Raw genomic sequence first — 24,836 nt, forward strand, 5'->3', positions numbered from 1 at the left:
AGATAATGTTAGACTATTTGTCTGAAGGATTAAATTCTCGGGGTAAAATACGCCTGCCAAGAGGGGACAAAAAAAAAAAAAAAAAGCCTCGAGTGACCCTAAAAATAAATCAATAAAAAATACGCTTCCATTTCTTTGTTCTAGCAGAATAAAATAAAATAAACTCCCTAAAATACCACAATGCTCCGCTGTGTCTGTCTGTAATCTCTAAAGGAAAAGGAACATTTCCTTTCTGAATCAGTGCAAACGCTACGCTGTGAGCTTGGCTTCTCACCGCAGCCACCAACCCCAGGGCTCGAGCATGAGGCGGGAAAAAAAAAAAAAAAAAAAAAAAAAAAAAAAAGAAAAAAGTGAAGAAAAAACTAAAGTAAAAGTAAAGGGGAAAACCAAACCAAACCAAACAACAATTCAAAAGTACCCGTGAAACAAACCCGAACCGAAAGTCCCCCAACAAACCCCATCGCTGGGCTTTACGGGAGAGTTCTGACTGGGGACGGGCTGGGGCTGCGGCTCAGCCGGGAGCGGGGCTTTGGGGGCTTTTTGGCAGCGGTGTGTCAGCGGAACAATGGAGATCGGCCCGCCCGCGCCTCCGAGCCGTCTGTTTGCTAACCGTGAAGGCTGTTCAAAGCAGGAATGAGCCCCTGCGTTGCCCGAAGTACTCGGGAGAAAAATGTAAAATTGTATTTTAATGTATAGCAGTAGAGCCGTTTTCCCGGCCACGTATATTGAACAAACATGTGGGGATAATAGAGAGGACGATTCTCCTATAGGGGTCTCTATTTGCATGCCATATGTGGCTATAGGCTGAAACAGCTGCGTATAACGAACTTTTTAAAAAGCTAAATACGCATGCAAACCCTTAGCAGTTTTCTAAAACTGGCCTAAAAGACAATGAAATGTCCTGCCAGAAAATACGAGAGGCGGAAGATATTAAAAATAATAATAATAATGATAATATTAGCTCTCCCCCCCCCCCCCCCCCCGCCAAGCCTCTGCAGGTCTGCTGGGCGCCCTGCCCGAAGGAGGAACCCAGCAGCTGGGGGGGGGGGTCCGGGGTCCGGGGGTCCGGGGGCTGAGCAGTGGCGGGGGGGGAGGGGACGGGAAGGGACCGGGGCGGGCTGGCAGGGGCGAGCCCAGGCACACGGCCCGGCCTTGACTGCCTCTCTCCCAAATCTGGTTTTCATAGAGCCGCGCAGTAATTACCTAAAGCCATAACTGTCTCCGAAATTATTCATTAAAGTCATTCTCGGGAATCTCGCGGCGCTGGCGCTTACATTTATGGCCTTTGCGCCATCCGAGCATGACATCGCCTCTCGCCCCGCTTCCTCGGCGGCCGCGTGTTTAACGCTGCGGAGGGGAAGGGGGAGGGGGACGGGTGGGGATAGCTCTCTCTCGCCTTCCCGTCGGTGTGTTTGTTTGCCTGGGATTCAGGTTGCTTTCCCCCTTTTGGCGAAGGAGCGCGATGCAGCCCGGCAGACACCTTGGGAGCGAGGAGGGTATTTTGGGGAGTTGCAGTGTTGTGCGGAAGATCATGTCTGTGCCCTGTGGTGCTGTCAGCGGTGACAGATCCCAGATGCAGCCGCTACTGTATGGCAGATTGAGTTTCTCAGCAGAAAACTCTCTCCCTCCCTCCCAAACGTCTTCAAAAACCTTCTCCAGATACAGCGGGTCACTTCGGCTCAAAAGGGGAGAGAAAGGGGGGGGAGGAAAAAAGGCTTTCCCTCTCCCTCCTCCCTCTCTCTTCCTCCCGCCGGATTTCTCGAGGGTGCGGGGGGGCCCATAACAGGGCCCTTCCCCACCGGGGGGGCCCAGGCCTCCCCTCTCGCCCCCGGCCCGCTGCGAGCACGCCGCCGAGCACGGGGAGCCTCGTCCAGGTAAGCGGGGGCAGCGGCGGGGGTGACCGGGGCCAGCGGCCTGGGCTGGGGTGGGGTGGGGTGGTCCCCGGAGCCCTTCCCCCCCTCCCACGGTCAGGTCTCGCTGCCTGACGGGAGGCGGGGGGGGGGGTGCGGGCGCGGCGGGGGGGTTGCACGGAGTTGGGCGGCGAGGGGGATCCCCCTGCCCCAGGCCAGACGGACGGGGGGGGGGGGGGGGGGGGCGGAGGCCGAGGTGGGACCCCCCCACCCTGCCCCGCCGGCCGCGGCAGGAGGCAGCAGCCAGGAGCCGGCTCGGCCCCAAGCCCCCGTCCCGGAGGGGATGGAGGTTCCCGGGGAAGGGTAACGGAGCGGGGGCGAATTCGGGGCTTTAAAGGAAAACCGGGGACGGGAGGGAGAGCGGGCGGAGGAGAGGAGGGCAGCCGGCGGGCGCTTGGCGCACCCGGGGGCGCCGCTGCCACCGCCGGTACCGGCAGCCGTCGCCCCAGGAAGCGGCGGAGGTGGGGAGCCCCGCCGCCTTCCCCCTCACCCACCCCCGCCTCGGCTTTTCCTCACTGCTGCAAGTAAACGGCAAGGAGCACGGGATTTAACTCCGCACCCGCTTCGAGACGCGCAACCCTCCCGTCCTTCCCCCCAGGACTCCTGAAAAATATTCGACCCCCCCCCCCCCCGAGTGCCGAAATCAGAGATGTCCCCCCCCTCCCCTTCTCCCCGCAAATGGGTGATGTTTAAGGGCTTGTTGCGGGCTGTGGCTGTGGTCCCCTCTCCTCCCCTCCTCAGTGGAGCGGTGCACATGTGATGGTGTGATGAGCCCCCCCCGCCCCCCCCAAACCGCTATCACGGCCGCCGTGGGGGCCTGCCGCTCCCGACAGGCGATTTGGCGTGACAGCGCCGGGGTCGGGGTAACCCCCGTGCCGAGCGTCCAGACCTCATCCCCTGTCACTTTCCTCTGGATGGAAACAACCTGATTTTGCTCATGCCTCTTGGAAACGGTTCCTACTAACCCCGCTCTCGGTCTTTCCTTCCCCAGATGAATTGAAAGGCTTTAATTCAACCGCTCGCCCAGCCCCCTCCCTTTTTTTCTCTCTCTCTCTTTTTTTTTAAAAAAAAAAAAAAAAGAAGAAAAAAAAAAAAAAAGAGGAAAAAAAAAAAAAAGAGGAAAAAAAAAAAAAAAGAAGAAGAAAAAAAAAAAGGCTCTCTTGCCTTTAGCAGAAGTATAATTGTGACCCTGCCTGATCCACAGAGCCTCCTGTTGGGAGCAGTTAGATGTGGTTGCATTAGGCCAAAGGACCTCCCAAGTGGCGGTGGCCTGGGTGTCATAGGAAGGGACTCTGCACATTGTCCATTCTTTCTCATCAAAGTCCCAGGCACCGTGGAGCCAACAGTTTGGTGGGGCAGGAAAATAGTAAACAAGCCTCCCCCCTCCCTTCCCAATCCATCAACCCCGCGATCTTCCTGGGATGCAGAAAAGGGAACAAACTTTTTCATAACTTCTGCTCTACGGTGTGATTTACATTTCCGGCTGCTCCGTCAGAGGGGCAGTAATTTACAGCCTGATAAAAAACACTTTTACAATACCAGAACATGTTCAAGTGGTGTCTTACTATGCAAAAAAAAAGATTTTAAAAGAGGACACACGCAAGAAAAAAAGTTTGTTTCTCTGCCTTTTCCCCCCATAGCTTTCTGAAGAGACAAATGGGTTGAAATTGCAGCATAGTCAAAAGCAAAAAAGAAAAAAGAAAAAAAAAATAATAGTAGGCACAGGCTGAAGAAAACGGGGATGAAATCAATCCTGGGCTTTTGTTTATATAGTGTATATTATAAGTCCATGTTTCTTGTATTTCTCTAAGGCTTTCACTTAATGGATACTTCCATTTTCGTGCTCTCGGGCCAAATCCTGCTTGTCTTTCCCCAGGGAATGATTTCATTTGGGCATGAATCTATTGTGTTTAAACAATTTATTTTTTTCAATAACTCATTTCTCCTCCGGAGTCTAAAACAGAGTAGGTCTGGTAGCGTTTATGAAAGGGGAAGCATCTTTTATTCAGTTCTAATTTCTCTAATCTGATATGGAAAGCTTTTCCAAATACCGGGGTAATAACGTTATCCCTTCTTGAGGAGCATCCAGTTTGTTCCAGCCAGGCTCCTCCACCGGGGCAGGGTATGACAGCTCTAGAATCTAGTGTTCAACATCCCTATCGTGGTAGGGACGATAAAGTTTAGTAAATTACAAATATGTGAATTTGGCAAACAGTTAAGGATTAAAATGATCAAACGATTTAAAAAAAAAAATAAAAATAAAATAAAAAAAAAAGCAAGCAAGCAAACAATGAATAAACCACATGTAGCAGTTGCTGTTTTCATGACTTTGGTAATTATTTACACCTGAATCATAGTTTACCTCAGCCACGGTTTCGAAAGTAAACCTTTAAAGAATTTAATTATTTACAGTTTTTGACAATAGAGATGGAAACAAAAAAAAAAAAAAAAAAAAGGTGTAGGTTAGTGAGTAAATGCTGTCTCCCGAGTCCTCATAAAAAGCTTTATGTGCATTTCTATCCCGGAGATACAAGGATACAAGCAGCCCCTCTGCATCCCTCCCTGCTCCGACACACATGGGCGTGCAACCGTCATCTGTGCGCGCATTTACGGCCTACGGTGCTGAGGGGACTCACGTAGGATGGTCCGGCTGCAGATATAGATATATGCATATGTGTATATATATATATATATATATATATATGCATGCCTCTGTGTGTGTGTTTCAGTCGAGTCACAATATTGAAGCATGTGCGGATGGACTCCCCAGCTCCTTCCTTCAGCTCTGTAATAGCTCTGTTATTTTTACTAAACGATCAGGATGGCTCTACGTGACCCCTCGTCATTTAAAACCATTTTCTATCATTGCACGTGTGCCGGGGTGGGGTGGGGTGGGGGGTGAAGGAGAGGAATCGACAAGTCATTGAGAATAACCGGGAAAGCCTGTGACGTATAGCACGTTTTATCTTTATTTAGGCAACACGTCGCTCGCAGGATGGCCTGGGTTTCCACGCGCGGTAGGGGCATGAAGCACATCCATCCTCCCGGAGAGGCAGGCAGGCTTGGGGAGCTCCTGCGGCGGGAGGGAGGGAGGCAGGGCGGGGACAGGGGCAAGGCAACCCCTCGGTCCCCATCTGCCATCGTCTGCGTGTGGATTCGGTGCTTTCCGGCGGAAAAAAAAAAAAAAAAAAAAAAAAAAAAAAAAAAAAAAAATGCCAAAGCGTGGTTCGGCGCTACCTGAGCTCCGCGGCCGCGCTCGTCGGGGTGTGCCCGGGGCAGCACCGCGGGGGCCGGGACCCCCTGTCCCCGCCGGAACCCGCCTTGCCGTGGGCACTGCAGGGACCTGCGTGTACTTTCGGGATTTCATTACACCCTTTCCTTAAATCCACTGCCAGACCCCGCGTCGGGGATACCTTGACATCCTTCCCGCCGCCGCGCAGCATCCTCGTCGTGTGCGCTGTGTCCTGGGGCCGGGATGGGAATTTCAGAAGCTCTGAAACAGGCAGTTTGTCTTTGGGGAACCGGCTCGGGCTTGACTCCGGGGGGGGGGGTGTCCCAGTGCAGCGGGGGGGTCTGGGGAAAGGGAGGAGAGACAAGCCGTCCTGTGGTTTGGAGCGCAGCCTCCCGCAGGCGGGGGTTGCCCCCTCCCTGCGCGGCCGGGCAGGGGTTGCCGGGCTGCGCCCTGGCGGGGGTTCCGCGGGCTCTCCGCGCATCTGCCGGCGGGGGTGAGGGGGTGGCCGGGGACCCCCGGTCCGGCCCCCTCGGAGCCCCCTTTTCTCTGCCCACCCGGTGCCTGGCGCGGCGGCGTCTGCACCGGCCGAGCGGGCGGGTGCCAAAGAAAAGGGAAAAATATCCTCAGGCATATTTTTTAAACTTTCTGGAGCTTCCCTAAAACAACCAGCAACCTGGCTGTGAGGGGTTTATACGCATCCTCCCTCCGTGACCCAGAGTAAGACCCCGCTGGTGCGTTAGGCGTTAGCTATAGGAGTAGTTGGACATAATCGTATATTTGGGATATGGATAAGAGAGCTTTGCATCGCCCTGGGTTAAGGGTCCTCAGTGTTTTTTAGTCGCTGGCTCCCACTCTGTAAAACATCTGCTAAAAATGATGTTTCTTGCCGGACAACGAGATCAGAGTTTTGGTTTGAGTTTTGGTTATTTTTGTTTGGTTTTTTTTTTCCCTTCTTGGCTGAGGGAAGGGAGTATCACACTGGGTGCAGGGAGGCGAGGAGGCGCATAATCTAGCTGTAACTCATTTTCTAGAGGTAAATCACCTCAAGCATGTTCTTAGTCACACTTTTTTATTTTTGATGACCGATCATCATAATAGCTGTCAATGCTGTTATATTTATTACGTCATTTGCAATGCCATTACTCGCGCATCTTTCTTATTTTTGAAAACAAAGGTATTTTTGACCTGTCCAGTCCTAAGAGGACATACAATAACCTAAGATTAAGAGTACATTTTATTATAGACAAGCAGTGGTAGTTCCCACTGCAACGTCTCATAAAAGCGACAAGAAAACAGAGATTGAAACATGATAAACTCATATATTCTGACTGAGTCTGAGTTGTATAAGCACAGAAGGTGTTTAAAACGTTAAGGTTTCTCTGTTATTCCTTTAGCACACGTATGGTTTAAAATAGTCAAATTCGTCGTTTTATTTAATTGTGCATATGTAGAGACATGTATCTATATAACTCCCCCCACAGAGGGCTCGGACACCTGTTGTAAGCTCCAAAACAGGAGATCACACTGTAAATACTTTCTGCAATTTTTTTTTAATTATAGACACTCGTATCAGACAAAATAGGTATAGGAAAACTTTACTAAGTAAACGTCCTACGAAAATATCCTCGAGGTTGAATTAATCTCCGGTTAGGACGAAAAACATGTCAGATTCGCCCGGTGTTTCCCAAGCCGGACACCTCCGAGCAACACCTTGGCAATCTTTTCGCTATTTTATTAAATTCTGTGGAGACTGGTGTCCTGAATTTGCTTGGGTTTATTATTACTTGCCGAGTAGCGGGACGAAAAGCGTGCTAAAATCAAAAGGGAGAGTCAGGAAAAAAAAAAGATGATTTTCTCCTTCGCCGGAGCAAAGACCATCTGGGGGGTCTTTCCCGGGGTTATCTGCCCGCTGCCCGCGGGGCCTCCGCACATCTCCCGAGCGCAGGGACGGGCCCCCCCTGACCCCCGCAGCATCTCCCCCCCCCCGAAAACCGGCCGGCAGCGCGTAATGGAGGGGGGCCGAAGCAGCCGTAATTGTTTTCCCTGCAGATGTTGAGATGTTGTCCTGGTATTTAAAGAACTAAATCCCAACTTCCAGGCGCACAGCTGGGGTACGTTGTATCCTATCAATTCATAACAAGGAGGCATTCTGGAAAGACTCGTAAGGGTATTTATTTTAAAATGTGTGCTGAAAAGATAGATGCCGGGGGGAGGAGGGGACAGGGTTGGGCGTCTCGAGTTTTGTTTGTACGCCAAAATGGCACAGTTTGAGTTGTGAACAAATGGTTTCCAGAGAATAGTTCTTTTCTCTTTCTTTTCCCTGCAAAAAGTTTGTTTGAAGTTCCCGGAGTTTAAAATGTTAAGTAATATTAATACCAAAAAGAATTCTTCGGGACTTCTTGTTTTAATTTTGAAGGGCTGGCATGAGTGGTTCTTACTCGGTTTTCTTTCTTTCTTGGTCTTTCTTTCTTTCTTTCTTGGTCTTTCTTTCTTTCTTTCTTTCTTTCTTTCTTTCTTGTCTTTCTTTCTTTCTTTCTTTCTTTCTTTCTTTCTTTCTTTCTTTCTTTCTTTCTTTCTTTCTTTCTTTCTTTCTTTCTTTCTTTCTTTCTTTCTTTCTTTCTTTCTTTCTTTCTTTCTTTCTTTCTTTCTTTCTTTCTTTCTTTCTTTCTTTCTTTCTTTCTTTCTTTCTTTCTTTCTTTCTTTCTTTCTTTCTTTCTTTTCTTTCTTTCTTTCTTTCTTTCTTTCTTTCTTTCTTTCTTTCTTTCTTTCTTTCTTTTCTTTCTTTCTTTCTTTCTTCTTTCTTTCTTTCTTTCTTTCTTTCTTTCTTTCTTTCTTCTTTCTTTCTTTCTTTCTTTCTTTCTTTCTTTCTTTCTTTCTTTCTTTCTTTCTTTCTTTCTTTCTTTCTTTCTTTCTTTCTTTCTTTCTTTCTTTCTTTCTTTCTTTCTTTCTTTCTTTCTTTCTTTCTTTCTTTCTTTCTTTCTTCTTCTTTCTTCTTTCTTTCTTTCTTTCTTTCTTTCTTTCTTTCTTCTTTCTTTCTTTCTTTCTTTCTGTTCTTTCTTTCTTTCTTTCTTTCTTTCTTCTCTTTCTTTCTTTCTTCTTTCTTTCTTTCTTTCTTTCTTTCTTTCTTTCTTTCTTTCTTTCTTTCTTTCTTCTTTCTTTCTTTCTTTCTTTCTTTCTTTCTTTCTTTCTTTCTTTCTTTCTTTCTTTCTTTCTTTCTTTCTTTCTTTCTTTTTCTTTCTCTTTCTTTCTTCTTCTTTCTTTCTTTCTTCTTTCTTTCTTTCTTTCTTTCTTTCTTTCTTTCTTTCTTCTTCTTCTTCTTTCTTTCTTTCTTTCTTTCTTTCTTCTTTCTTTCTTCTTTCTTTCTCTCTTCTTTCTCTCTTTCTTTCTCTCTTCTTTCTCTCTTTCTTCTTCTTCTCTCTTCTTTCTCTCTTTCTCTCTTTCTTTCTCTCTTTCTTTCTCTCTTCTTTCTTCTTTCTTCTCTCTCTCTTTCTCTTTTCTTTCTCTCTCTCTTTCTCTTCTTTCTCTCTTCTTTTCTTTCTTTCTCTTTCTTCTTCTTTCTTATCTTTCTTTCTGCCTTCTTCTTTTCTTCTTTCTTTCTTCTTTCTTTCTGCCTTTCTTATTTATTTATTTCTGCTTTTCTTCCTTCCTTCCTGCTTTCCTGCTTTCCTGCTTTCCTTCTTGCTTTCTTTCCGCTTTTCTTTCTTTCTTTCTTTCCCTGCCTTTTCTTCTGCCTGTCTTTTTCTTTCTTTCTTTTTCTCTTTCTTTCTTCTTCTTTCTCTCTTTCTTTTTCTTTCTCTCTTTTTCTTTCTGTCTCTCTCTTTTTCTCTTTCTTTCTCTCTCTTTCTCGACTTCACTTTTTCTTTTTCCCTCTCTCAGTCCCTTTCTTTCTTGTTTTTGGAAACTCCTTCTTTCAAACGGACTGTGTTTGGAGTATTGTTGTTGCGTGTAAAAGAAATAAATAACACAATAAATAAAGCAGGCTCCTGTTATGACAAGTTCCAAGCCAGAGCAACATTTTACGAGTTAAAAAAGCCCTTGAGGAAAGAAAGAAGAAAAAAAAAAAAAAAGAGCAAAAGGGTTTAATGCCAGAAACGCTGTCAGTTGCGGAGGTGTGGGGCAGGTCGCAGGGCGCACCCCTACCCCAGCCCCACCGTGGCAGAGCTGGCGGGAGCAGCCCGCAGGGTTCATCACCGGCAGAGCCTCCGCAGAGCCGGCAGCACCGGGGACGGGCAGCTCGGCAGGGCGCTGCGGTTCCCTCCCCACCGCTTTTCTTTCTTTCATCGCTGCCAGCGTGTTAAAACTGTTGCTAAAACAGCGAGGGATCGCGTCAGCTTTCTGTGAGGGCTGGACGCTTCCTGGCCACCTTCAACCGGGAGTGATCCCGGCTCCGGGGAGTGCGCTGCGGCTCCTGCCCGCTCGCTCCCCCCGGCCCTGGGGCCTGGGGGCCTGGGGCCGGTGTGTCTCGGGACCCCGCGTTACCCCGGGCCGGCATCTCTAACCGTGCGACCAGAGTGCAAACAACGCCATCCCGCTGTCTCTGGGCGGATTTTTCTCCAGAAATCGGGAGGGTGGGGGAAAAAAAAAAAAAAAAAAGTAAAAAAAAAAAAAAAGGTGTTGGTAGGAGAATTGTGGAGAGTCAGAGTTTGAAGACAGTTTGTTCCTCTGCAGTTCCTGGGAAGGATTTAACTTCGGACGCGGGGGGAGAGAGGGGGGCGATCCCCAGCCGGGAGCGGAGCGGCGCTGCCTCCCCGGGGAGGGCGGGGGGGGGGGAGGCTCAGCCCGCCGGGGCGCCGAGCTGGCAGCGGCCGGGGGGGGGGGGGGGGGGGCTCCCCTGATCAGTCGTATGTGCCTGCGCCCCGAGCAGCCCCGCTCCGAGCCGCGGCAAATGCCCTGACAACTCGCGTGTCATAAATTAGGGAGACCTCACCCTGGCAGGGAGATGCCGGGGAGGCGTCCGGTTTGTCTGCGGCGCTGGGAGACACGGGAGGAACCGCGCTTGCTGCTTCCCTGATTTCCCTTTTCCCTGTCTCCCCCTCAGCCGCCTCCTCCACGGAGGGTGTTATCGCAATGACTCACTGACACGTTTCGTGGAAGGGAGCCTTTTTGTCTTCCTCTCCCCCTCCTCGCCCGTTTTCTTTTCTTTCCTCCCCCCCCCCCCCCCTTTTCTTTTTTTTTTTTTCTTTTTGAGCTGTTAACTCCCGTTAATGATCGAAATGTTACTCTGTGCGTTTTGTTTCGTTCTGGCTGCCATTGGTTGGCCTGGGTTTAATCAGAGGGAAAAAATGCTCACCACAAATGTAGCTATTGTTTGGCTGGAGAGATGGGAACCGAAGGAGAAAAGCAGAGAGGACGGGAGACCGTGGGTGACAGTGACGGTGGGACCAGCCATCCCTCTCCCGGAGCCCTGGTCCTGCGCTCAACCCTTCCCAAAACAGAGCTCCCTCTTTCCCCAACCTGCCTGCAGCGGTATGCAGGGGAGCCGGGGGCATGTTATCTCAGTAACATAATGCTAATAAATGTGCTCATATGTTGGACATTCCCCTTGCCTGTTTTATAGGGTTTCGCTGGTGGTGCTTAATGGGCTGGGTCACCGGGACTGATGCTAGCGAGGTTATTAGGATTAAGTAACCTAATGAATGGTATGGCCATTAGCGGGCTTTGAAAGAAGGTAGTTTTCCCTGTAACCTGGTCTTCTGCCTCTTAACACGGGCAATTATTTTTAACTGTTCCTCAATCACAGGTCGGAGGGGGGGGGGGCGCTTTTTTCTCCTTATTTGTTTAAAATCTTTCTCTGATGCTCAGAAATGGATTTCTTCACAGGAGGAGCCTGCCTTTTTACCTCGGGGTTCCTGGGAACCGCTGGGCAAAGCAGCCGCCGTGGCCGCTCCCTCCCTGCCCCACGGATGGGAGCGAAGCCGCCGCCGGTCCGTCGCCCCGCCGCTGCCCCACGGACCCGGTCGGGCCGCGGCCCCGTGAGTACTCGAGGAGGATTCGGATTTATTTTCTTCCCAGAGGAGCGTTTTTCTCTTTGTGCCTTCTGCCCGTGCCAGGTAAGCGATGCGATGCTCGGTTCCCCACCCAGAAGCTCGCCGCGCACCGCTCCTCCCCGGGGAAGCCTCGGATGCTCCTCCCCGGCGGCTGCTCTGCTACCCCGTTCTCCGGTACCAGCACCGGGCCCGGGAGCCCGGGCGAGCCAGAGGCACCGGAGCCCGCAGCTTTGCCCCATCTCCCCGAGGCAGCCGTGCTCGCGGGGAGCGCAGGTTGACAGGAGCGAGCTCTTGCGCCATCCACTGTCTTCTCCGGCGGGGAGAAAGCAAACTTACTTTCTTTAGATTTATTTATTTATTTATTTATTTATTTATTATTTATTTATTTATTTATTTATTTATTTATTGATTTATTGATTATTGATTTATTATTGATTTATTTTGGCACCGAGGTTTAAGATTGCTCCGCAGAGAATTTGTTTGTTGGGTTGGTTTTTTTTTTTTTTTTTTTGCAAATTTCGTTGTTTACCCAACCACACCCCCCCCCCGTCCCCCCGAAAAGGGAGAGTATGAATGTAGCCACCAGTTACGGGGTCGTAATAGTCACTCGGGGAGGTCCATGCCAGTGGTACGAATCTCTGCTTTAGTTAGCACAAGTGTCAACGGCTGATTAAATTTGACCAGATCTGAAATACTTGTCCCCTGTCTATTTTCCGGACAGTTCACACTTTAAAAATAAAATAAAAAAAAAAAAAAAAAAGACAAAACCCTACGCCCAAATTGGTGTACCGGGGCTCAAAAGAATGGCGAGAGGGTGTCTGGAGAAGAGACGAGACCGCAGGGTTTGTCCGGGCGCCCCTCGGCCGGCTGCAGCAGCGGGGCCCGAGGGGTCCCCGGGAAGGGGGCAGTGGTGCGGGGCCGCGGTGGCCGGAGGCAGAAGCAAGGCCCAGCCTCCGCTCCCGGAGCAGAAGAAGCCGGGAAGCCCCTTCCCGACGAGACCGGAGCCCCTTCGGCAGAGCCGTCACCCGGCGGCACCTCCCGCCCCCGGCGAGGTGACTCTGACAGGGTGACGGGGGCGAGCGGGCCGGTGGCACAACGCGGCGCCGTGTCTGCCAGCTCTAAAAGCTCAGGGTCAAGCACCGCACCTGCCGGGCTGCCCCTGGGTCCCAGCTGCCGGGCAGGGGCTGCTCCTCCGGGGGCACGGCGGCGGGAGCGGCACAAGGTGTCCGCCTGCAGAGGGGGAGGAAAGCTCCAGCCCGCCCGACTTGGAAAGGATCCACTTTCCCACAGCTTTCTCAATCCCCAATACTTTTCACACCCTGTTAGGAGTTAATACCGCCGAAACCGCTAAACGCTTCCATGCCTAAAGGTACGCCCCGCCGGGGGCTGCGCCTGCCGGCCCCCCCCAGCCCCCCGGGGGGAGCCCGGGCCGCCGCGGCGGGGAGCGCCGCCAGCCCTGCGGAAAGGGTTGCTTTCCCTGGTGGAAATTCCTCGGATGTTTCGTGCTTAAGCTAACACATCTGTCCTGCTTTCTTTGCAAGGGCTTCGGAGGGCAGGGGAGGGAAAGGATTCCCGGGATACCTTTTCGGGAAGAGCTGGGGGACACTGCCAGAGCCGCTCCAGCTCCCTGGGTAATGTTTCAGATGTCAGTCCCTCGGCGTGGAAAGCCAGCTCGGGGTCAGCTATGCAGCCCGGGCTCTGCAGCCAGCACCTCCGGGAGAGAGGCAGGGAAGCGGATCAATCTTTTTTTTTTTTTTTTTTTTTTTTTTTTTTTTTTTTTTTTTTTTTTTTTTTCCCGGGGAGTGGGGGATGTTTTCCGCGTCTGTGATTGAGCATCGCACCTCTCAGCCGCCGCTACCGCTCCGCCCCGGCCGGTGCCCCCCCGGCGGGCCGGGGCAGGCAGCCGCTCCGCTTCGGCAGAGCCAAAATGCAGCCAGGCCGGGAGCTGACCTTGGCTTTGATGTGTCCCCAGCTTCACCGCTCGTCCCGCAAGGCCAAGGGCGGGGAGAGGACCGCTTTTTCCCTCAGCTCGCAGGGACGGTGAGATAACCGAAACCACGCCGCAGGGAAGAGCCGATCGAGGGGAGCGGTTCCCGTCCTTTTTTCCTACAGAAGTAATCGCTGGGAAATTCCGGGGGACATTTCTTGCCACCCTTTTCCAAACCTACAAACCCTGTCCCCAGGAAAACTGATCGAATAGCCCCAGCTCGCAGCAAGAGCACTCGTCTCCGAGAAGCACAAAATTCATCCAGAAGGCCTGACGCTGCACTGCCTGACTTCTGGGCTGTGCCCAGCCTTTGGAGCAGTGAGACTTGTAGTTAGGCGTCCAGAGCTTGATGACCCCTCCCGCAAAAAGGGACTTGCCCGCGGCGCAAAGAGTGCGCGTCTCTGGAGCCCAGCTCTGCCTCTCACCCCTCCAGACACAGGGATGTGTCTCTCCTCGCACCCCCCAGCTCACCGGCAGCTCCTCTTTGCAGGAACTCCGGGGAAGGCAGAAACACCAGGTCGGTGGGCAGGGGATGTACCTTTGGGTACAAGGCCCCCAGCCCCGCCCCGCGCCCCCCCCCCCCCGGGTGAGCGCTTCTAGCGTTGTAAACCTCGCATCATCCCTCAGCTCCGCGTTCTGCTCTCCGTTCAAAACCCTTTAAAACCTTGTGGCGGGAGAAGGAAATCCTTTAGCGCTTGGCGGGACACTCCTTTGCCCTCACTCGGGTTTTCCCGTGGCCGTCGGGCAGCGCACCGCGGGCCGGCTGCGGTGTGTGCCGCAGGGGGGTGCGGTGCCAGGACGGCTCCCGTGGAACGGGCTGCCGAGATCTCCGAGAGAGGCTGGTTCCCAGGCGGGGGGGGGGGACGCAGACATTTCCCCGGCTGCCCCTGCCCGAGGCACACGCCGACCCACGGGTGGCTGCAGCCCTCCCCGCCGTCCCTGGGGGCCGATCCCCAGCGCTGCCTCGGCCCCACCCGTGTTATATCCCACGAGCTGTGCTCGCAAAGCGACACGGGGATCTCTGTGCGTGATCGGGGAGGCGGACACTGAGGCTTTGAGCAATCTGGTCTAGTGGAAGCTCTCCCTGCCCATGGCAGGGGGGTTGAAACTAGACGATCTTTAAGGTCCCTTCCAACCCAAACGGTGCTATGAGTCTATGATTCTATGCCGCTTCAGTTGTGTCCAGGCATGAGCGAAGGGACTTACCGACATTTATAGCTTCCCATTGAATTTGCAAACCCTCGCGCTACTTTTCCCCAGCCGGAGCATCAGACTAAATAGAAAAGGAGGGCCTCTCCCCTCTCCACCCACCCAGAGGAAGAAATCCCTGCAGCACAGCCAACTACCCTGTTCAAACCCCCCCTGCATCCCAAGGACTCTCGTTTTCCCTGACGGGCCCGGGGGGTGGGCACCCCCTGGCTGGCAGGGCACCACAGGGACCATCCCCACCATCCACCCATCTCCAGCCCCCGGCGACCACCCACCCACCCCCCCCAGTCGGCGGGGATCCGGATACCCCACACTCGGGGCTCTTACCCAGCCCGGAGGGCAGATGCCCTTGTGGAGAGGGCCACCCTCAGCCTCCCCAGGGTGCCGCAGAACCCTAAGCCCTGTCCCAAGTGGACCCGTGGTGGTGTGGGAGGAGTGTTCATAAATCAGGCAGATGCCCTCACTGCTCAGGTGCAGCTACAGAGGATCTCCTCTTCCACCCTGCTGCAGGCCTCAGCCCTGTATGTAGGTGTAAACCATAACCTGCCCGGCACTGGGCACATTTTAACTTGACGATACCATTTATTCAAAAAGTGTATAGACTCTAAAGTCAAGAGCTATGAGGATCTTCAGGGAGAGGATGCTCTCATCAGATGCCAGATGGGGGGGAGGAGATCGACACCCGAGCATCAGGAGGCACGACAGCAGCAGACACTGCAGCTGGGTGCTCAGGGTGGGCCTTTGCTAGCAGCTGTGACCTGCAGAGAGCTGTCACCACCTAATATCTGCAGCCACAAGCCCTCCACCTTCCATGGGGCAGGTAGCAGGTGGCAACAGCAAGATGCTGGCACCTGTGTCCCCCAGTTTCCCTTCCCTTCCCTTCCCTTCCCTTCCCTTCCCTTCCCTTCCCTTCCCTTCCCTTCCCTTCCCTTCCCTTCCCTTCCCTTCCCTTCCCTTCCCTTCCCTTCCCTTCCCTTCCCTTCCCTTCCCTTCCCTTCCCTTCCCTTCCCTTCCCTTCCCTTCCCTTCCCTTCCCTTCCCTTCCCTTCCCTTCCCTTCCCTTCCCTTCCCTTCCCTTCTCTTTTCATTTCCCTTCCCTTTTTCCTTTCCTTTCCCTTCCCTTTTTCCTTTGACTTCCTTTTTTCCTTCTCCTTCCCTTTTTCCTTCCCCTTCCTTTTTTCCCTTCCCTTCCCTTTTTTCCCTCCCCTTCCCTTTTTCCTTTCCCTTCCCTCCCCTTCCCCAAAACTAGCAAAGAGAAAAATGCCAAAACCGTGGCATGCACAAAGGTGTTTTTAGGTGGTTTGGCGTTTTTGTTGTTATGAGAGTTTGGCTGTGGGATTTTTTTGGGGGGAGGGGTGTCGGTGGGTGTTGGTGTGCTGCCGCCCGTGCCGCTGCTGCGTGGGCCGGCTGGGAACCGCGCTGCCCGAGGGGGTGCTCGGGTTTAAAACCGAATACCGCGCCCTCCACACAGGCCAGAGAGCAGCAGCCGTGGGATCAACACCCCCCCACCCCCCCTTCCCAGCTCCCTCACCCCAGGGGCTTCCACGGGCGGTGCAGCGGCTCGGCTGCTCCCGCAGGTGCGCGGCGGTTCCCCGTGGGCGCAGCGCGGCAGGAGGGGCCCCCCGGCCCCGGGTGGACACGGCACAGGGTGGAGGTGCGCGCGTGTGAGTGCGTCTGCATAAATACCTGTACGTATATTTATGCGAACACAGACGCATGTTCGATTAATTTATGTTGAATTAATACAATCGAATGTATATTAAATTATTTTAGTTACCTTATTAAATAATAGTGAGTTAGTCTCACAGTTTAATTTTATTCAACAACTTCATTTGTTTCCCGTGCTTGGAGACCTGCAAGAAATACAAACTGGGGCATATTTAAATATATATTTTACATGTTAAAATATGCAAGCGTGTACACATATATCATGCTATATATAAGTGAACACATAACGACATATATGCATAAATACACATGTGAATTTTACTGAAATGCTCCGGTTTGATGACACGGTAGGTTGGGACATGTGATGTGGCGCGACGTGGTGCAGTGTCCCTTTGGGTGCGAAGCTCGCGACGCGGTCTGACAGGATCATCCCCCCCCCCCCCCACTGGGCTGGCATCTGTGGAACCCGCCCCCTCCCCAATCCCCGTGGGCCCCGGCCCGGTCCGGATGCGGCCCGTGGGAAGGGGGCGTGGGTTCCCCCCCCGCGCTGCTGTCCCGGGTGGGCGGCTCGGTCGGGAGCGTGGGGGAACCGCCGGCGCCCCCTCCGCAGGGCTGCCGTGTCTGCCCGGGGAGGCAAGCGGCTCCCAGAGATACTAATAGGGCTCCCCCCCTGCCCAGGGAAAAAAAAAAAAAACCCTCCCCTCCAAAAAGAACTCCAGAAAAAGAAGATGGAAGGAGAGAGGTGGCGGTTGGCAGTAAGCAAAAAGGGTGAGGTCCCTTCTCGGCGCAGTGCGTGGAGGCGGGGCTGGTTTTCTTCCGCGCTCCTTTTTGCAAGGCTTTCCCAATTGCCTCAAGCCGTGAGATGCCAGCTCAAAACTGCCCTTTGCAAAATCCGTGTGGCACAGAGCAGAGATTTGAAACGCCACCTTATGAAAGAACAGGCATTTCCCCCACTTCTTGTCTTTTTTTTTTTTTTTTTTTTTTTTTTTTTGTTCTGTAAATGCAGGTTGCAGGGTACAAAAAACGTGGATAAATGCATCACTCCCTCGCTCCCTCCCTTGGTCCCTCCTTTAATAATCTTCTCTAAAGTCACCGTGTAACATTTCAGACCAGCGATTTCAAACCTGAATTGGTCATTTAACTGAAAGAAAAAAATGAAAGTCATCCTCCACTAACAACAACAACAGAAATGAAAGGGAAAGGGGAAGGGAAAGGGGAAGGGGAAGGAAAAGGTGAAGGGGAAGTGGAAGGGGAAAGAGAGGAGAGGAGAGGAGAGGAGAGGAGAGGAGAGGAGAGGAGAGGAGAGGAGAGGAGAGGAGAGGAGAGGAGAGGAGAGGAGAGGAGAGGAGAGGAGAGGAGAGGAGAGGAGAGGAGAGGAGAGGAGAGGAGAGGAGAGGAGAGGAGAGGAGAGGAGAGGAGAGGAGAGGAGAGGAGAGGAGAGGAGAGGAGAGGAGAAAAATGGGAGGGGGAAAAGGAAAGGAAAGGAAAGGAAAGGAAAGGAAAGGAAAGGAAAGGAAAGGAAAGGAAAGGAAAGGAAAGGAAAGGAAAGGAAAGGAAAGGAAAGGAAAGGAAAGGAAAGGAAAGGAAAGGAAAGGAAAGGAAAGGAAAGGAAAGGAAAGGAAAGGAAAGGAAAGGAAAGGAAAGGAAAGGAAAGGAAAGGAAAGGAAAGGAAAGGAAAGGAAAGGAAAGGAAAGGAAAGGAAAGGAAAGGAAAGGAAAGGAAAGGAAAGGAAAGGAAAGGAAAGGAAAGGAAAGGAAAGGAAAGGAAAGGAAAGGAAAGGAAAGGAAAGGAAAGGAAAGGAAAGGAAAGGAAAGGAAAGGAAAGGAAAGGAAAGGAAAGGAAAGGAAAGGAAAGGAAAGGAAAGGAAAGGAAAGGAAAGGAAAGGAAAGGAAAGGAAAGGAAAGGAAAGGAAAGGAAAGGAAAGGAAAGGAAAGGAAAGGAAAGGAAAGGAAAGGAAAGGAAAGGAAAGGAAAGGAAAGGAAAGGAAAGGAAAGGAAAGGAAAGGAAAGGAAAGGAAAGGAAAGGAAAGGAAAGGAAAGGAAAGGAAAGGAAAGGAAAGGAAAGGAAAGGAAAGGACCCCCCACCCCCCCGTTTTGATTAATAATATTTTCCCATTGGTTTCTTGCATGAAGATCTGAGAGCGGGCACAGAGCAACACAAGGGAGCTGCGGAGCCCTCTCAAGCTCCCAGCTGTGAGTCAGTGGGGTTAAGCAGCTCTTCCTTCCTGCGTGGGTAGGGGTGTTTGGGAGCAGGTATGTGGCCAGGGGCAGGTGGCCAGGGCAGTGCTGGGGCAGCACCTACAGCTGCAGCCCGAAATTCAGACCATGCTTCAGTTGTGGAGGAAACAACTGCATTTGCGACGAGGAACACAGAAAGAGCATTCTTGGTTACTAAGGAGGAAAAAAAAAGAAAAAAAACCTAAAAAATAAAAAACAAAACAAAACAAAACAAAAACTTGAAAAAAGAAAAAAATAATAAAAAGAAAAAATAAAATTAAAAAAAAAAAGGAAAAGAAAAAAAGATAAAAGAAAAAGAGAGTGAGCAAAAGTGTAAGAAAAGAGGGAAAAGTACATAAAAGGGAGGAAATAAAGGAAAAAACCCTCTTGTGTGCTTGGGACTGCAGGAGCTGCGCTGGGGACGGGGCTGGATCCTCACCTCGGGACGGACGGTGCCAGCCGTTGGCATGGCTTGGTGCGTGGGGCTGGCACCATTCGTCCTGGGATGAGGATCCAGCCTCACGCCTTCACATGAACAAACCCGACATCAAAGTACATGCGATAGGCAATGTGGAGCGCACATGGGAGGCTCGAAAAGCCTTTTCTGTCAAAACATGTTTCCTAGCATTTTTCTGTCCTACCCGAGTTAGCCTCCCGGCACCCTCACAGGGCTGTGGAGAAGCAACAGGGACCTATAGACTTCTAGAGATGGGCTGTGCATACGTACAGCATACATACAGCTTCTCGAAGTGAGCCTGGGGAGCTGCTAGTTTCCTTTCTTCCTCCCTGGGATGCAGTGACTTGCGGCAAGTTAGTTGCCATTGTCATCCAGGGGTGGTTTTAATTATCTTTTTGGGCCTCTGCAGATTTAACTCATCTTCTGCCACTTTGCCATACAAATCGGGCATCGGTCCAACATTCACTTTCAAACGCAGCTCTGGCAATCACTATCCTACCTGCTATGCACCTACCCCACTAGCCAACTCCTAGTTCAGCCAAACCCAGCAGCTGTCTCCACCTCGAGTCCAAGGACTTGATGGATATCCCTTTACTGCTGCTCAGCGGTTGCGTGTGGCTCCCCCCGTGATCTGCCAGGGTCTGGAGGCACAGTGGGATTTGAGATGGGTTGTGATGGGAAATGGAGGACTGGTACAGAGCAGAGAGGAGATCGGAAATGTAACTAAGACCATTCAGTTCTGCATGAGTATTCAAGAAAAAAATCTTATAAACATTTCAGGTAATAAATAAAGTTCTGACTTAGGAGGGAACCAGGAATTAGTAGCACATTTTAATGGTGATTTGTTTTTGTAGTTCTTTGAAATTTTTTCATTCATTCACACCATGTTATTTTGAAAGGTTATAAAAAAGAGCAATAGGTTTGTGAGCATCAATTAATATACCGCATTATACTACAATAAATGCTACATACTTGTATGTGTACTCATTTCTCATTGCCATAACAAATCCAGAGAAAGACTTAATGTTTTTGCAGATTCCAAGACACAGCATTTAGAAAGAATCACTGCAATGCTTCATACCATCTGCACCTGGGAAGCTCCTATTACTTAACTGGGACACAAGTCCAGCTCACAAACATACCAGCACTGGGGAGTAGGTGGAAATCTGGTGTTTAAATGCAGAGTATCTTTTTCATATCATCATGCCTTTACCAAGTAACTCCCCCGGCACCAGAGAAGTCTCTGAAATGCCTGAAGTTCTGCTCTGCACATGCAACAAAGCCATTTGGTCTTGACAGGGCTAAGTGCGTATCTCGCACCTAATCCCATCCGGATTCGCAGACAAAGCATTCCTCCTCCCCGGGGGACCTGGCTCTGGCAGAGCACGTGTAACTCGTGCTCACACAGACGGGGTCTGTACAAACCATGGTGGCACCAGAGCATGGTGGGGAAACGCCTGCAGGGAGACAGTGCAGTCAGCCCCATTTTGCAGAGTAGGTTGTTAGTCACGCAGGACTTGAGGGAGCTAGCACCCTCCATCTTCTTCATCTCTCTGCTTTAGGGAATTCACAACCACATCTCCCATCGCTGTGGTGTGTAGCTTACATAATATCAGGCATCCGAAGGACAGGGAGAAGTAGTCTTCTTTCCTTTGAAGATGCGCTAATCTGCATTGCACAATTCATTCCGTTCCTCTTTCCTTCTCCTGTGCCAGCACCAGAACAGCTTCTACCCACACATCACTATACAGAAGTTGGGAAGTAGAAATTTATCCTCCCTAATGAGCTAAATGAGGTCCCCAGAGCCTCATTTCTATAAAAAAAAAGAATGCATTTTTCAGGTTTTTATTGAAAAGATTTCTTTTCCACCACCACAATGCAGGAAGAGACTAGAAGCCATTGGGCTGGGCAGCCAGGTCCCTGGCAGACCTACACCACTGAGCTGCTTGCAGGGAAGTGAAGGGAGATTTTATTCCCTTGGGGGAAAGGGTGGGAAGGTTTTTAATCCTCTGATATGTCAGTCTGTCCTGAAGCAGTCAGTGAAGAGGCTTTGGAAAAGGTCCAAACTGGACTGCCCTGTTCAGGTTGTGTGAAGTGATGATGGACTTTTGATACTGGGTAAGGACGGTGAGTAGCTGCGCCTGTGTGCTTGGAAGTCAAGAAACACATGTCCTCAAAGGCACCAGCCCAGGATGCCACTTATGTGGGGCATCGCTAGCATGAGCTAGGGGCAGCTGGAGTCCCCAGGGAGTGAGTGCACACCAGATGCCTGTCCTTTTTGAGGACAAATCCTGCAGGCTGTGTGCAGCCACCTCCTCCACCACTCATCAGTACTGCCATCCCCTTGCTGAGACCCCTCGCCCTCCCTAGATTCCTTGTCTAGAGCTTGCTTTGACCATAGCATCTGAAAAATTAAGTCCTCGAAGTTCAGCCTGACCTCATGTACAGCCTTAGTGGAGCCAAGCCAAACCCATGGGAGGTGAGGGAGTCTTTGAATGTGCATCTGCATTGCTTAATGTAAAAGAACTGAGAGGCCCAAACCCATAGACCTATTAGTTGCTGTTTTAATAAGCAGTAGAACATAGGGTCCAAAAAAGCACAACTTCTGAGAGAGTCAAACCAAGTCTTCCTCCTTTACATGTCAGTACAGCCTGTCAAAGAAATCTAGTCCAATAAATATCTTAAGAGCCCAGGAACGGTACTGAAATGGAAAAAGTAGCTCCCTACGCTGGCAGTCAAACTGATGTTTCCTAGAACTCACACAGCTGATCAATAGGGTTGGTTTCGGGGAGGTACAATTTCTGGTAAAGAAAGAAAGTGCGGAAGTATGGTTCATGTGCCCAAGGCCTTAAACTCCCCTTACCCCACCCCCATAAAATTAACCACATAATTTGTAATCATTCATAACAGTTGGAATTGTCTTGACTTTTAAAAGACTTTTCTCATTAGACAACCCTTTATTCCTTGTAAAGCATATTATTGATCTTAATATGCAGAAAATGCCATAGCTAGCAACTCAGAATGTCTGTGCCATTTTTGCTAAACAATGAGAATTGATGAGGTTTGGCAGGACATTAAAATATTTAACATTATAGCTTTGACAAGGCTTTTATGTGTCTGTACTAATAGGAAAACCTTTTAACAGGAAAAATGTTTTTCTCTGCTCCACTAAAATCTCCAGTGAGGGCTGATTCTATTTGCATTAAACCCTATGGGAGATTTGTTACTGACTTCAAAGTCAATTCCAAGAGGAATTCCAGTTTGGAAAATGACGACTAGAAAAAAAATCTCAGCCTTTTAGTCACATGACTAATGCCATTTAAATTAACATTTCATTATACACCCTGACACTTCAGAAATTATCTGGGGCCAGGACATTTGGCTTTGCCCAGAGAAGTGGCACGTTACCAGCCTGAGCATGGTGGAAATGCCAACTTCTGCACCAACATGTCATCTGAAACATGTGAGCTGGACCAAGTGCTGCTCCCAGGGGAGCCACAGGCCTGTACCACATCCGTTGAAGAGTCTACTTTTGAGACACATTTTCTTTAATTTGTTTTTTTAACTGCCCAGATCTCTGCTCTCACTATCCAAACCTGACTTGCAGGGCTGAGCTCTGATATCTCAGCTGATTCTCTGTCTTTACAGCATTATGTGTAGGGTGCAGAGCTTGAAGAAAGTAGTACAGGAGTCAGCAGGATGTTCAAAAACCAGACCAATGCTACATGGAACATTACAAGACTTTAATAGGTAACTGTAACAGGGAAAGTGTATCTGGTTCAGTTCCTTGACTCAGCAAGGAGTACTTGCCAGCTGGCTAATTTGCCACATCCTGGCTCGTTGTGAGATCCTTAAGGGCTGTGGCAGAGCCCTGGCAAAATGGGACCATCTTCACCTTAGATCTGCAAGAGCATCTCCAGGGTGAGCCGGAGCCCTGCCTTGGGCTGGTGCATGCCGTCACCCAGCTCTGCAATGTGTGTGTCCTTGGACTGTGCATCTTTGCATTGAAGATGAAGGAGAATAATTATTTAGGCTAACTAGGCAGCCTAAAAGAAGATTGTGATGAAAAGGAGATTGTCCTTCAGTCTTGAACTGATGTGGGGGTACTCTGCTCCTATGGACACCTGAAGCATGAAGGTCATTCTTGACTGAATTTCTCTTAAAAACTCTAAGGGAGGAGCTCAGGGGCATGTTGAGGCCTCTTGTACCTTTGTAACATTAAACACAGCCCAGTACACTTCATTTTAACTATGGAGCTCAACCACAAGTTTTTTTGAGGTGGGCAATTTAATGACGAGCATCACGTTATTTGTGAAGATGAGATTTACTTTATCATCGGCAGTCTTCCCTTTACCCCCAGAAGGACAGCACCTCTTATAAATGTCAGCAGAAAAAGAACAAAATCTAAAATCGGTATCCTGTAATCATATTTATTCCTGTACACAACAAGCTCAAACGCTGGGATCTTTTAATAGCTTTTTCCATATTAGACTCTTTGTTTGGATGTGGTTTTCCTGATGTATCCTAGTAACATGTTTAGTTAATTTATATTGTGTGTATGTGTAGACAGATATACACACATCCATATGTATGCACACACATAGTCCTCATTAAGTAAGTGTTAAACCTCCCACAGCAAAATTGGGTTTGAAGGGCAATAGGGCTGAAAACTAGAAGTCTGTTCCCTCTGCAGAGTGGTACCACAGAGACTGCTCCGAGGAGGCGCGCACAGCCCCCAGCAGGGATCTGGAGCCCCCGCGCCTCTGGTGCGAAAGTTGCTCTGATGTGTGCACCCCAGGCAGGATTAAAATCCTTATTTATCACTGGGAGCAAAGCACCATGCTCACAAGCCCTCCAGAGGGGGTGGGCTCGTTGCCCACCTCTGCCCCAATCCCTCCCTTGCACATGCAGAGTCTGGAGCGCTTGGCCAGTCCCTTGGTAGCAGAGGGGTTGCTTGCACGTACACTGGTGGTGTGAGGACTTGATTCTAAAGTTGTTTGAGTATCTCAGCTGTTGCAAGACAAACTTCAACCCAGAAACAGTTGGTGGATGGTGAAAGAAGGAGTGATTCCACATATTGCACAGTAAAACACAAATATAACCTACTTGTCTGGTGTTAGGGGAAAACTATCTCTTGAAGGACTTGGTCTTGGTCATGTCTGTCTTTATTGAAACAAGTGAGAAATGGCTCCAGGGCTACAATATGCACTCTTGGAAAAGCCACACACTCCTTATCCTATTTTTTTTTTTTTTTTTCCCAGGACCACAAGTGGATCAAGCGAGTCCTGCACTGTCGTATTTACTGTATAGCAAAACTCCCTTCGAGGACGATTCTGCAGATCTAAGGACTGAGGAGTCAGGACTGGGAACTAAGGAAAGGACATGAATAATTTCTTTCACAGTTGGTTTAGAAAAAGCCAGCTTCTTTCTATAGTTGTGCCAAAACTAAGAGGAGATGGTCTGAGGTTAACAAACATGAGATAATTTTCATACCAAATGTGAAAAATGAGAAATTGCTTTAACATACAGTAACTTGCCATTAAAATATGATACGTGCTCCCTTCCAGATTTAAAATGAGACTTTATAAACTCTACTGTCTTTGATTTGTTAAGGCAACTTTATATTTATTTCTTAATTCATAAGTATGTGAGCAAACATAATAAAACTCTTGATGTTTTTATGATCTTGATTAGTGCTTCATTGTATAAGTATTTGGTTATTTAAGCATACACCAAATATTGCACTGTAAAATCTGTTGTGACTTATTCAGTAACTTTTGGAATTAGAAGAAAAAAGATGACAGGATTGCAAAAATGGTATTAATTTTATTTTATTTCATTTAATAAAAAACTCAGTTGGCTGCACAGTCCTTTGCTTTATATTCTTAATTATTGTGTATATATTTGAAGAAAAGTATCTGTTGCATATCATCTATCTAATGGTAAAAACTGATGCTGTTATTAATAAGTTACTGAGAAAAATAAACCTGCTTGCACTTTGATTTCTATCACTCCTGGTGAGTGATTCTTCTGGAATAAACATAGCTCTAACACATGTAAACAATGCAGGAAATTAATAACAAAATTCTTTGGATTTATTTCAGATGCCACATACTTTTTGTAAATATATGCGGCTTTCAATGATTTTCCAGTAAGTAATAAACTTTGCTC

General features: G+C 49.6%; 1 long non-coding RNA gene across 1 annotated transcript; it reads left to right on the forward strand.

Moving 5' to 3' along the window:
• Nucleotides 1-1,466: 1,466 nt before the first annotated feature.
• Nucleotides 1,467-24,836, forward strand: LOC116959427. Its single transcript, XR_004405834.2, has 3 exons — nt 1,467-1,874; nt 10,963-11,192; nt 23,927-24,836. It is a non-coding gene; the product is annotated as an uncharacterized LOC116959427 (long non-coding RNA).

This window comes from Tyto alba, unplaced genomic scaffold (assembly GCF_018691265.1).
Source record: "Tyto alba isolate M040663 unplaced genomic scaffold, T.alba_DEE_v4.0 Super-Scaffold_6, whole genome shotgun sequence".
Taxonomy (NCBI): Eukaryota; Metazoa; Chordata; class Aves; order Strigiformes; family Tytonidae; genus Tyto; species Tyto alba.